This window comes from Carya illinoinensis, chromosome 11 (assembly GCF_018687715.1).
Source record: "Carya illinoinensis cultivar Pawnee chromosome 11, C.illinoinensisPawnee_v1, whole genome shotgun sequence".
Lineage (NCBI taxonomy): Eukaryota > Viridiplantae > Streptophyta > Magnoliopsida > Fagales > Juglandaceae > Carya > Carya illinoinensis.
Genome location: NC_056762.1, coordinates 33142625 through 33153954, shown reverse-complemented (window position 1 = coordinate 33153954; position 11330 = coordinate 33142625). Strand labels below are relative to the sequence as shown.

The following is an 11330-nucleotide window of genomic DNA, read 5'->3' as shown; positions in this document are numbered from 1 at the left end:
AACTGCCTAGTGCACATCTCAATTTTCATAGGACACCAAAATAAACCGAAAAAATATATATATATTCCAAGACATCTCACGTTTCCAACCAGAATTATAAAATGACAATTCTCACATTTTCGACCAGAATTTATAGAGCACATCTCACATTTCATTGAAATTTCATTATTGTAAGCAAGATAAATTATGATCTTTATTATAATATCATGTCATTTCTCTTTTGGAATTGTTCAATCTATCTGAACTTGATCCTTAATCATTGGAACATGCACAGTACTGCATGCAGATTTAGGGACAATTTGAAGTACATCATGAGTCAGAATCAGACACTATAACAGTAGTACTATTAGTACCACATCTGATCCAATTTTGATGTTTTTCTTAGAATTTCTAATGGTGGATATTGCACAAGTCCAAAATCAAGATTTCCTACTATTGAAGTACAATACAAAATTGGTCACAGCTCTATTTTTCCTCATTTTACACAAATAGATGCATAGACTTAGTCATACAGGTATACAAGCACAAATGCTCCTGAGGTATACAACTAATCCAGTAAAGAAACATGCAATTCACTCTTACCATCCCCAAAAAGTCATAAGATGGCTATTATCATTTGCTTAGGAAAGATCATGAAATACATATAAACACCTCATCGTGAAAAGAGCAAATAATTAGGATGAATTTGGATATTATGCCAAATTATTATCCAATATTGATTGAATAAGAGTATACACCCAGTCAACAAATATGGCTGCCGCCATATGTAAAGACATATCTAGATAAAAATAAAACAGAAGGAACAAGGCTACCACTAGAAAACAAAAGCTTGCTTGGATAGCTTCGTGGACATCAGTCACTATAGGAATGTGATACGCTAGTCTTACCTTCTCAAGTATTTGCAGATAAAGAGTAGAAATAAAATTAATTTTAATCTTGGAATTTTACTAGGTAAATCTCACTGTAATTAATCCATGTACAATTAATAAGAATAATTTCCTTATTAATTGCACTATTTGCTACAAGATGTACACAAACTTGCATGAAACGAACCTTTACTAAAAGATAATGACTCGGGTCTGCTCGATAGGATGAATAGGATGTTGCAGAGTAGAAAATCAGCACAGCAAACAAAAATAAAGAAGGAATTAAAAATCTATGAAGATTAGAGAAACGCCGTGTTAAAAATATTGTTCAAGAACTGAGTTGAGTTATAATGAAAAGCACATACCAAGCCAAACAATGGACATCTTAAAAATATTTTTCAAGAACTGAGTTGAGTTATAATAAAAAGCACATACCAAGCCAAACAATGGACATCCCCCTCTCTCTTAACCCAAAATAAGCTTTCGACTTATTGAACACCAAAGTTCCTCCATTGAGCATCCGAGATATCCTGCACCAAGGAAAATTTCTATGTAAAAGAAGGAAGGTGGAGGGAGAAACACAGAGCTTGGTTAGGGTTTCTTTCGGTGTCAAAGGGGGAGCGAGAGCTTCGGTGACTTTGGCTTTGAAGTGGGAGGCAGAGGATCGAAGGGAAGCTCAGAGTATCTCGGTTTCACGGGAAGAGAAAAATCGGCTAAAGAAGTTTTCTATATCGTCGGTTTTCGTGTGGGGATGGTGGAAGACGAACGCTTGAAGATGAAAGGGAGGTCTAGAAATGGGGGAAAGGGGAAGACGAAGGGAAGATGAAGAAGATGGGGGAAAACTTTCAAATGGAAATGAAAAGGGGAAGACTAACGAAGGAGGGAAAAAGGCGTCGTATTCATTTTGCCACGTGAGACGTGGTTTCCCCGCAGTTCCCCACGCCGGTTTCCTATAGAGTTTTCCTTTTTGAAAAGTGAATGATATTGTCTTTGACATGTGAATCTTTTTAAATTTGAATATAAAGTCTCATATGCTTATAAATAAATCATTTGAGAGTTTCACATACACAACACCAAGAGCATCCAACATTCATTCAAAACTTTCATTCTCTCTTCTCTAAGCATTGAGCCTTAACTCTTTTTCATTTTGAAAGATATTGTTTGCGCTGTATTGTTCTTATTTCACTCATTGAAACGTGTTTTCTGATAACGTACCCACTATCAGCTCTTGTATCAATAAAAGGGTATGTATAACCCTTGTGCGTGTAAAAAATGTTCTACACATGGAATAGTTGAATCACCACGTGTAAGGTGATTGCAAGTGTAGAGGGTGTTCTACACGGATCCTTTGTAGTGTTATTCAAAGGTGTAATAGGTTTCTATCTCCACCTGAAGAAGGTTGAATAGTGAATTTGGGGATCCTCAATGGGTAGCTTGAGACAAGGACGTAGGCAGTGGGGCCAAATCTCGTTAACATACTGAGTTTGCTTCTCTCTTACCCTTACTCTTTATTTATATTTTATATTATATATTTGATTTATAATTGTTAATTTTTTAAATATAACTCAATTTACCCCCTTCTTGTGTTAGTCATTTTGGCAACAAAACCAATTAGCCCATTTAGCATTGCATAAAGCTCTCTCTAACTTCTCGCTAGTGAATTCAGCACCATATCAATTGTTAGACCATGTAAATTTATTCCCAACATAACCCATGTCACTTAGTCCACATTCCTCCATAACTTCTCTGAAACTTTCCGTTTGTCTATATGGTCTCATAGGCCCTCCACTATTCTCTCTATTATTGACTATTTCATTAAAGTCTCCTACACAAAGCCACCCCAAATCATTTGCAGGTTTCAACACTAATTGCTTTCCTTTTTGTAGTGATGGATTACCATAAAATCTAGTGAGGTTTAAGTTTTCAACTCTTAAAGAAATATGGTGTTGAGTGTATGATTCCAAAACTGCATCCATGTTATCCATCTATAAGAAAGCCAAACCCACACTCATTCCTTTACATTCTACTACAAATCTATTTTCCATTTTTATCAGCTTCTTTATCCTTTCTACCTAGTTCCTTCTACACTTTGTTTCTATTTAAAAAAAAAAAAAAAATGAAGTTCTCTAACTATATAAGGATTCTCAAATCCTCGATATTTCCAACTTAGGCAATTCATTACTGTTGGTGGGGTTACATGACAGCCTCTGCCAACTAAATAACATTAGTATCCATGACTTCCATTGGTTGCCCCTTTTGTTTCTTAGATACATTGTTTTCCATGGCCTCATCCTATGCACCTTCATTCATTCTATTCCTTTCTTCACAACTGACCACTTGAGCCTGACTCTCTTTTGCATGATTTGTATAGAATCTATCTCTGGCTCTCGTTTTTTAATTGACCTCCCTTTTTTTTATCTTTCCAAAATAAGAGCCTGATATGTCAAAAACTGGTCCAGAGAAGTAATCCGTGATACCAATTTGGCATCTGAATAAGGACTCCAGTTTTGTTCACTTGCTGACCTCGAGTAGTTGCAGCTACCATATCTTTTGCACATTCCTTTCTGTAAATGCTTTTTTTTTAAGAGGTTTAACATCCCTAGTGATAGGTAGCCCCTCTAATTTAGACATAGTTTCCTTTCCCAGACCTCACATTCATTCATAATCACCTCCCTTGATCTCCTCTTCTTTCTCCATGTTTAGCTCTCTTGCCATAATTACTACACTTCCCTTTTGAATACTACCTCCCTTTTCTACCTCCTAAAATTGCTCCTTCATATTAGACTTTCTTTTTCGAGCATCATCCCATCCCAATGCCCTTGCTACCATGGATTCCCAGCCCCTTTCTTATCTCTATCACCTCCACCACCATACCTTTTTTTATTGTTTTTGTTAAAGGAAACTGCAACAGCACACAACCATGGCCCATATTGAATTTCATCAGCTTCATTACTTTTGACAGATGGCACCTTTGGACAGATTCTTTTAACATGCTTAATAACTCCACACTTGAAGCAAAAAGTTGGTACGCTGTCATGCTTAAACTGAAACCATGTTTTGTGACCATCGAAGTTTAAGAATGTGCCTCTAACCAATGCTTTGGTGATGTCCACTTCTACTTTAATTCTCAAGAACTTACCCCATCCAAGCCCCCATTGATCAACAATGACATCCAATACTTTTCCCAATCTGTGTCCCTACTTCTTCTGTCATGCATGCTAGAGGCATGTTATGAATTTGCAACCAAAAATATTCCTTCTTGAAAGGAATATCGAGTAGAGAGAGAGAGAGGGAGGGAGAAAGAGAGAGAACATTTGTGGGATTTAGTTACCTAAGACAGATTCTATTCTTCATTTCTTAAAAATTACTCATGTCACAACTCTATTAGAGCATTCTTATTTGCTTAACCAAATGAGGAGGTTGATCAAAATTTGAATAATATGTGTCAAAAAAACTATACATTGAATTGGGCATATCTAAACTAATTTAAACTTCAGCTACAGTGCTTGGCCAAAGATAGATAACCATTATTCATTCATCAAACATTAAAATATTAATTTCTCATTCCAAACAAATGGTTGGTCGTGCTCTCTCTCTCTCTCTCTCTCTCTCTCTCCTCAAGCCAAGACACTTCGTTGTTGGTAACCAAATCAAAGATATGTATTGATCAGAAGACCTTTTAGCCAAAAATATTTGCAATACCACGATAGCTATTCTTAAAGTCTTTTCATTCTCTTATGGGTTATTTTCTTATCACTCTATTTATCTTTGTTGAAATCTGTAAGGCATTGACTTTGGGATTTTGTAATAGGGAAGCTCGCCAACAACGACAAGCTAGTGCTTGAGTTGATTTAAAGTTCTCTTTGTTGAAGATTTTTCCATCGAATTTGGAGTTATAGCTCATCCGAATTTTAAAAAATGCCTCTTTTCAGAGCTAGTCTTCTGTCCTTAATCATCAATAAGGACATGAAAATCTTTATTCACCACTTGAGGCTTAAAGATTTGAAGAATTGAGATTTGTTTTAGCTGTAGCTGGGATGAAAATAACAATTGCTTGCTTGGTTTTCTTGTGATGATGAGAGAGCAAAGGGAGGAGAGAGCAGAGAAAGAGAGTGTTGTGCCAATGGAAGAGAGAGAGAGAGAGAGAGAGAGAGAGAGTTATGGGGATGTGTATGAGATTTGATTAACTGAAATCGGTTGTTCCTAAGAACTACATGTGTCATAACTTCATTGCAAGGTGTAAATCTATTCTTTACACCAAGTCCGATTTTAAGTTATTCTCTTTTCTTATTCATTGGATTACTAATTCTAAACTTTAATTTTTTATTAAATATTATTTAAAGTAATCTAATCGCAAGATGACATGTCATCTGACTCGATGGCCATAAACCACTCATTAAGATTTTTCTCATTCATTGGATTACTGATTCTAAACTTTTCCTTTTTATTAAGAAAAATGCTAACTGCAAGTAGGAGGGGTAGTCGCCAAGCAGTTGGGTCCTACGTGTCCTTAATGAAACGGTGTGTATTGTACGAAATATTCTTCCTCCTTTCATTTCCCCTCTCATCTTCTCCATCTTCTCCATCTTCTTCCTTCATCTTCACCCAAACCGTAGCCCTAACTTTACTTCCTTTATCTTCTTCCTTCTCTTTTATTTTATGGTGGTTCTCCTTCCTTCGTGTGAATTGTTTCCCTTTCTCTACGGTGGTTCTCCTTCCCTGCGTGCCAAATTTATTTCCCTCCTCAGTTTCTCTTTCTCAAGTCTGCAAAATTTGGTTCTCCTTTCTCCTTCCTTGCATGTGAAATCTGGTCCTCATCGAAATGCACCATTTACTATCGTGCCCCTCCCTCTGAGTTTTTTCCTTCCTCATTTCCTCCCTTTGTAATTCCATCCCTCTGTCGAATATGACGATTCCATCTCTCGAAGTGCCTTTGTCGAAGATGGCATGTCCCTTTCCCTTTAACTTGAAGGCAAGCATTTCTGAGAACTCATGCAATATATATATATTTTTAATTTGAGGACTTATACAGTTTTATATATTAATTTTGCACATGCAATTTCACCTTAATAAACTCTAGATTTGGTGTCTCGTTGTGTTACTGTTCGGATATTGATTATGCTTTTGGTGTGTTTTTGACAATGGAGGAGTTCGATATAATCTCTTGGAACTCTTTGATAATTTGAGAGAACAACACGACGACGACTTCTTACCAGAGCACCATGCAAGCTTGATGGAAGCTGTCTAAAAAGCCAGAGCACCAAACCAAAGTGGGAGAACCTGTTCTGCAAGAATAACTCTGGGCAGATTTTGTGCAAGCTTGAATTAAGGAACGGTTTTGTAAATCTCATAGTATTATATGTTGTAAATTTCCTTAGCTTACTCTATTTTTATATATAATCCGAGTATGTGTATAGCAATGAAGTGTGTGCAAAATTCAAAACAAAAGTAGTGTTCTTTCTTTATACTGGGTTGGGCGAGAAAATAGAATGGATTTCGTATGAATAATATTTTGTTTCTATTACTTTTCTGTAACTCTCCCAAGGTGGGATTGTAGCAACAATAACGTTTCATTGTTTTTGAACATTTCTTTCTTATAACTTAACTTTTGTTAGACTGCCATGTTCGAGATGATTAAGAAAAAAAATTGGGAGAAGAAGAAGCAAAACTGCATAAATTTTGAATTGAAAAGCTGAATCGAGATACCAAAATCAAAAACATAGAAATTAAAAAAATAAAACTGAGAGAAGAAGAAAGAGAGAAGAAATGAAAGAAAGAAGAAAGAGAAAATTAAAGCTGAACCAGTACGCTGGTTTCTCTTTATTTTTTATTTTTTTAATATAAAAAATGAAGTGACATGCCGACTGCTTCCTGTTTGTACATGCCAAGTCCCTAGCAAAATTGTTTTATTAAATATGATTTAAAGGAGCCTTATCCTAGTCATCTGACTCGTTCCGTAAAGCCACTCATTAAGATTTTTTTTATCTATTGGATTATTGATTTTGAACTTTTTTTTTTTTATTATTATTAAATATTATTTAAAGCAGTCTTATTACAAGATGACATGTCATCTGACTCAGTGCCTTAAAGCCACTAGTTTTTCTTATATATTGGATTACTGATTCTGAACTTTTATTTTTTGTTAAATATTATTTAAAGCAGTCTTATCGCAGTTATCTGACTCGGTTTAAAGCCACTCATTAAGATTTTTCCTATCGATTGGATTTCTGATACTGAACCACATTAACTGTCAGCATGGTCCGTTATTATATAAGAAATGACGGTCAAGGTGTGTGGAGCGGTCGGATGTTATGCGGAACCAGATGAGTCCATCAATGTTTGTTTTAGTGTATCTAATCTTGGTTCTGAATGGCCAGAGTATTACAACAATCGTGAAGGCAAGAAGCAACGTACGTAATATTTAATACTCCATCATCCGAACTTGGGTGTGGCTGAATTGATATTTAGAAGCCCTTAATCGGTCCGGTGTGCTTAAGTTCCTCTTACAATTTACAGGTTCACATAGTTTATCTGGGAGAGAAGCCGCGAGACGATCCCAAGTTGATCCAAGACTCACATCATGATATGCTTGCCACAGTAGTAGGGAGGTATGGCTTAAATATATGACGAAATAAACAAAATTTTATGTACTTCAACCTGGATTGGCTGGGATCCCTAGCTAATAAATCTTAGTAAAAGGTTTGTTCTCTTCTGATTATTGGTACTTTTTTCTATCTGAAGCAAGGAAATAGCCTCAGGTTTGATGGTCTACAGTTACAAGCATGGGTTCTCTGGATTTGCAGCCAAGCTTACAGAGTCTCAAGCACAACAACTAGCTGGTACCAGCCAAATCAATAGCTATGAAAAAGTAGATGATCATATCTAGAGTCAACAATACCATGCATGCGATCACTAACATATAAAATAATTAACTCTAGTTTTCGGATATGAGTTACAATCATAGTAGTTGTCTTAGCATTGTTCCTTTTGTTGATCGTGTGAGGTATTTTAGATTTGCCTGGGGTTGTTCGCGTCATACCAAATAGTCTTCACAAGCTGCAGACAACTAGGAGCTGGGATTTTCTCGGTCTGTCTCCTCAGTCTCCCAACAATATTCTTCACAACAGTAAAATGGGCGATGGAGTTATCATAGGTGTCTTCGATACAGGTTCAGCATCTTCATCATTACAATCATCTCTCTCTCTCTCTCTCTCTCTCTCTCTCTCTCTCTCTCTCATGTCTATAATGGACTCTTGACAAGTTGCCTAATGAAATAGGAATATGGCCGGAGTCCAAATCTTTCGGGGATGATGGTCTCGGGCCAGTTCCATCTCGATGGCAGGGTGTCTGCATATCTGGGGACAAATTCAATGCCACAACAAACTGCAATAAGAAAATTATTGGAGCCCGTTCGTACATCGATGGATTTCTTGCAGAATACGGTCAGCCATTGAACTCATTTAGAGACCGAGAATACTTATCTCCCAGAGACGCAAATGGACATGGCACGCACACTGCCAGCACCGCTGGTGGTTCCTTCGTGGGCAATGTTAGCTTCAGGGGCCTTGCTACTGGAACTGTTAGAGGTGGTGCACCCCGTGCTCGCTTGGCCATATACAAGGTTTGCTGGAATATATCTGGAGGCCAATGTGCAGCGGCTGATATGCTGAAAGCTTTTGACGATGCCATACATGATGGGGTTGATGTTTTATCTTTGTCAATTGTTTCTCCCATTCCTCTGTTCTCAGATGTTGATGAACGTGATGGCATTGCCACTGGTTCATTCCATGCTGTGGCCAGGGGAATCACTGTAGTTTGTGCAGCCGCCAATGACGGACCTTGGGCATACAGTGTTAGTAACACAGCACCATAGATCTTAACTGTTGCAGCAAGCACCACTGATCGAGCATTTCCTACATCTATTACTCTAGGAAACAATAAAACTTTACTGGTATGGTGTTTTTGATTAGGCAGATAGCAGCTTAAAATATCAACCATCCGGTCGTCAAGAGTCTTCTTCATCATTTCTTTTGAGAATGAATATGAAACAACGTCGTGTGCGATGGTTATTGTAGGGTCAAGCCCTTTTTACAGGAAAGGAGATTGATTTTACAGGCTTGGTATTCCCGGAGTCCACAGGACTTAATTATACCGCAGGAAGGTAGCTTGATCTATTTCTTTGGATGAACATTCTTATAACTTGCAAGTTAACTTGAGCATGATTCCTTTTTCTTAATTAAATTTCAAGCAGGTGTGAATTCCTCAAACCTGACGAAACTAGGGTAGACGGGAATGTGGTTCTCTGCTTCACTTCAATGGCTTGGCTGGGTTTTTTGACAGCCTCAACAGTTGTGCAGAAAGCAGGAGGTGTTGGGTTGATTGTTGCCAGGAATCCCAATGATATCTTGACTTCATGTGGTGCTGACTTCCCATGCATTGAAGTTGACTATGAAATCGGCACCCAGATACTGTTTTACATCCGGTCCACTGGGTAAAACACCTCCATGACCATTCTTGATTTCATGGTCCAGATTGTTTTCTAATCCTTTAATCGATTGTTGGAATGGCGCACGCAGGAATCCTCTAGTGAAGTTGAGCCTTACGAAAACAATTGTGGGCATGCCAGTATCACCAAAGGTTGCGTATTTCTCATCTAGGGGGCCTAGCTCTATTGCACCAGCAATTCTAAAGGTTCGTTTTAATACACACTGCTTAATTAATCTGGCTTTAGGCAGGGACTAGAATGCTCAGTCGGAACGTGCCGTACTAACATATGCTAGGCCTGTACCAGCCTGAACACAAGATCAGACAATTTTGGAATTTCTCTTACCAAACCCTTTTGGATTCAATAATGGGTTTATGCCTGCTTCTTGTTTGGGAAACAAGAATGGAACAAGGCTACATTTCTTCAATGCATGTGAAACAGTTTTAAGTAACCTTATATTTTGTTTTTGTTTTTTTTTACCTCTCGTTTTGCCTCAATATTTCGACCTTTGAATGTGTCCAATTATTTGGCTCTATTTCTGCACGGTATCCAGATAAACTAATACAAGTCCAACGTAGCCTGAGCAGCACTATCATAAAAAGCAGGGCTTTGATTCTTATGATTCTATCTTGTTTATATGTGGGACAGCCAGATATAACTGCACCTGGTTCCAACATATTGGCCGCCACTACTGCCCTCGATCCATCGATGGATGGTGGATATGCCATGAAGTCGGGAACTTCAATGGCAACTCCTCATATCTCAGGCATCGTGGCACTTCTCAAAGCCTTGCACCCTAACTGGTCCCCAGCAGCCATAAAATCAGCCCTTTTCACAACTGGTACTCCTATTCTGACACCTTTCATTAAGAAAATTGTCATCGGTTCACTACCATTCAAAAGACCATGCATATAAAACTGACTAATCACACGTCAATCTTCACAAATCTTGATGCAGCATGGCAGACAGGTCCATCTGGTTTGCCAATCTTTGCTGAAGGATCTCCTCAGAAGCTTGCCAATCCATTTGATTTTGGAGGTGGCATTGCAAATCCAAACAAGGCAGCAGACCCCGGACTGGTATATGACATGGGCACTACCGATTACATACATTATCTCTGTGCCATGGCTTACAACAACTCTGCTATCTCTTGGCTCAAGAAGCAATCCATGGTGTGCCCTAGTAAAGAACCCTCCATTTTGGATGTAAATCTACCTTCTATAACTATACCAAGTCTAAGAAATTCTATTACTATCACCAGAACTGTTACAAATGTGGCAACCTCAAAATCTACTTATAGAGCTGTAATCGAACCTCCATTTGGCATAATGATATCAGTAAATCCTAATGTCTTGGAATTCAACTCTACTATTAAGAAGATCTCCTTCCGGGTTACAATCTCCACAACCCACAAGGTGAACACAGGATACTATTTTGGGAGCCTGACGTGGATTAATGGTGTGCATGCTGTAAGGAGTCCCTTGTCCGTGAGAACTGAAGTTTTTACAATCTAATGCTGCTGATTACTAAAACATTGCAGATTTAACAGAATCCTTGATTCCATGTTAAGGTCAATGCAAGAGTAGGTTGGAGTTTCATAGTGGGAAGGACCCACCTGTGTAATAATAGCTAGACTTATATGCTTTATGTTTTCGTTATGTTTTTGTTATGCTTTATGTTTTCGTTATGTTCCTGAACTCTTCAGTGTATGTGGACTCTTTGGTTTTAATTAAGTTTTCTTTGGGGAAAAAAAAAAGAAAAAGAAAAATCCATTTGGACTTTTTGGATCTTCATGTATAATAATAATAATAAAGTCTAGCTGCATGGAGTGTATAGACAAAATTTTATATACATCCCCTCAAGCAGTAGATAAGCATAATTGTTCAACATTATCCATTACTGTTGTGATATGTGGTGTTAACAACAACGATTATGCAAAGAGAGAATGACTAATAGAGAGAGAGAATATTCAAACCCAA

The 11330-nt window shown here is 37.7% G+C and overlaps 1 pseudogene; it reads left to right on the top strand.

Annotated features, from left to right (window-relative positions):
• The first annotated feature begins 7077 nt into the window (after window positions 1-7077).
• LOC122280605 lies at window positions 7078-11085 on the top strand (annotated as a pseudogene).
• The last annotated feature ends 245 nt before the right edge of the window (window positions 11086-11330 follow it).